The sequence below is a fragment of the Sinohyriopsis cumingii genome, chromosome 6 (assembly GCF_028554795.1).
Source record: "Sinohyriopsis cumingii isolate HCF-2022 chromosome 6, ASM2855479v2, whole genome shotgun sequence".
NCBI lineage: Eukaryota > Metazoa > Mollusca > Bivalvia > Unionida > Unionidae > Sinohyriopsis > Sinohyriopsis cumingii.
This window is the reverse complement of record NC_142966.1, coordinates 53273429-53276046: the sequence shown is the minus strand read 5'-3', so window position 1 is coordinate 53276046 and position 2618 is coordinate 53273429. Positions and strand designations below refer to the sequence as shown.

At 34.3% G+C, this 2618-nt stretch overlaps 1 long non-coding RNA gene across 1 annotated transcript; it reads right to left on the bottom strand.

The window, feature by feature from the left end:
* Window positions 1-270: 270 nt before the first annotated feature.
* On the bottom strand, window positions 271-2117 carry LOC149796945 (uncharacterized). The gene is made up of 3 exons (XR_016421756.1): window positions 1961-2117; window positions 1107-1298; window positions 271-464 (listed from the first exon to the last, which is right to left on the bottom strand). It is a non-coding gene; the product is annotated as an uncharacterized LOC149796945 (long non-coding RNA).
* Between the last annotated feature and the right edge of the window lie 501 nt (window positions 2118-2618).

Here is a 2618-nt window from a genome sequence, read left to right as displayed (position 1 = left end):
GGAAATGTCGGTAGTCGTTCCTAACTATCGTTGTCATGGTCATATTTCTGTCAGATGACAAATAAAAAATATCTTCGCATAATGTTGGGTATAGATAGATTTTAATCTGAAATTTTGATACCATTCGAGATACCATAACAACCGGGTCATGATGCTTTATGCATATTGATCCGGATTGTGTTCTATCGAGTTTATTCGGCTGTTACCTTTAATCTCCTTATTTCTTTATCTAAATGCCAGAAGGAAGAAAAAAATACACCAACAAATTCCTTATGATATATAATTAATTTATTTTAAAAACAAATTATAACACTAAAAATTCGCATATTGCACTGTTGTGGAACACTCAAATCATCACTGCAGAGTAAACAGAATTCGTCATTTCCGGGAAGACAATCTTGGATCAAGTCGATCAGGTTTCACTCATAAATATCACACGAATATTTCTTTTCAAGATCTGTTCACTATGAAACAAGAAATAAAATCGACGAAGTTACTTTATGTTTCTATGATCGTGATAGAATAAAAGAAGAAAACGATATTTAGTATACAGCAGTCCAAGAATAAATTGCGTTCCAGATTACTGAAGGAGTTTGGAATTATGAAATGTGTTGGATTCAATTCATCGTCTAATTTTAAAAAATTGATTTAGATTTGTCCTTAACCTTATAAAATGGCGATTTTCTGTCCAGTCCAGTTCACTATTGACACACTTTATGAAAGCAGTGGGCATATATTGTGTAGGATAAGAGCATGTAAGAAACCCACTGACTTTAGTGCTCAATTGGAATTGTATAAACATGAATGGAATAAAAAATATCCATTTGTTCAAGAAAATATAAAATGATGTAGATGTGGATCAAGATGAGCATTAGTTAGACAACGTTTCAATTATTGGCATCTTTTAGGAGCACGATACCGCCGATAAGGAACCAGGGGTGGATGGGGGGATTGTGCTAGCTTGTCCAGTTCTTAAATAACGCTCTATTATCACTGACTATCATGTTAAACAACAAAGAAAAAACTTTAATTAGTTGATACGAAATGACAGGAGAGACGTGCAGTTGTATAAAATAAGGGAAAATGACAATATCAAATTATCTCACCTTAGTACTGTACGCTACCACCACAATTGCATCTGCATTTGTAGTTATGATTGTATTCATTGTCGTAACATTGTCCTGTACGACAGAAGGACCTACTGCAATATCCAGTTCCTCCCACTCCAGGCCCACTCCATCGGTTCCCAGCACCAGATCGGATGCCGGTTTGCCAAGGATCATTCGAATACCCCTGCCCTAATAAAAGAAAAACGAAAATAGCGTTTATACTTTCGCTTGCCTCTTCTCATCGCACAATGGCCCGATTTAACCTTTGAAAGTGTTTTGGGAAAAAGAATTTCATATTAGTTTATAATTTGTCTTGTATGATGGATGTCTATGCATGCGACTGATTTGTTGAAAGTATTTGAAAGGAACTAAACTTATTAGAGCACTTTTAATGCATATTAATATTCTAGAAAATATGTTAATGTGTTGTTGTATAGTGCAGCACAATTCGTTTATGTGAGAATAGAATAACTGAATGAATGTTTTTTGTGAAGAGGATTTTGACCGGTTTTAGTCTTTATTTCAGGTACTTTAATAGAATTTCGGTGACTATTGATATTTATCTTTTTCTACACCTAAGAATTTGTTTGTTTCCTTAGTTGTGTTGATTCTGTGGAAACTTCAGCACTGTTATTAAAGTCCATATTGTTCGAAATTTAATTAATCGAAGGATATTTTAATAACTTCATTATGTTTTAAAAGAACTACCTCGGGCGTTTTTAGCTTAAATGTAGAAAAGAAGTTAATATAAGCAGGATCTAAGACATTTCGTTTTATTTTCTACCATAAACATACATGTAGAGACAAAGAAATTCAGTATATTTCGTATTGTTGTATATTGAAATACTTACCAACAATGGATGCCACCATCACACAGAGGACGACTACAGCCAAAACAATCTTCATTTTCTTTTCGCTAAAAAGTAAGCTGCTAACTATCTAAACACGTTCTGATGAAAGCTGAAGCATCCTACTTCGTAATGAAATATTTCCCCTTATATACACCAGGGTGGTAACGAATCAGTCGCGTTACAAAGGATCAGGCGGAAATAAAAATAGTCACCTGCCAAACTGTATCCTTTAAGTCTGCGTCATAATTACTTGTATGATTAATGTTGTAGTTTCGCCCTTTCAATTATATCATCATTCATATAAAACTACACCCTCAAAAAATCCAGTAAGTTTTCCTATATACAGACTGAAGAGCTTCCGAAAGATAATTAACCAAAATTAACATGAAATTGTTCTTCAACATTGGAAGATGCGTACTGAACGCTACACAGATGTGATGGCTTCAACAATGCAACTAAAACTGCAAACCCCCCCCCCCTTACAACACATAGAAAGAAATGGTTTGTTGTCTAGGACGATATTGAAATGTTATCCTTTTTATAACTGCAATCGCTTACCAAAATATCGTGAACGGTATTTTACGAGCACCTTTCCATCACTTTTCATATTTCTGAAACATATGTCACGTATCTAAAGCCCATCCAGAGATAGCAATGA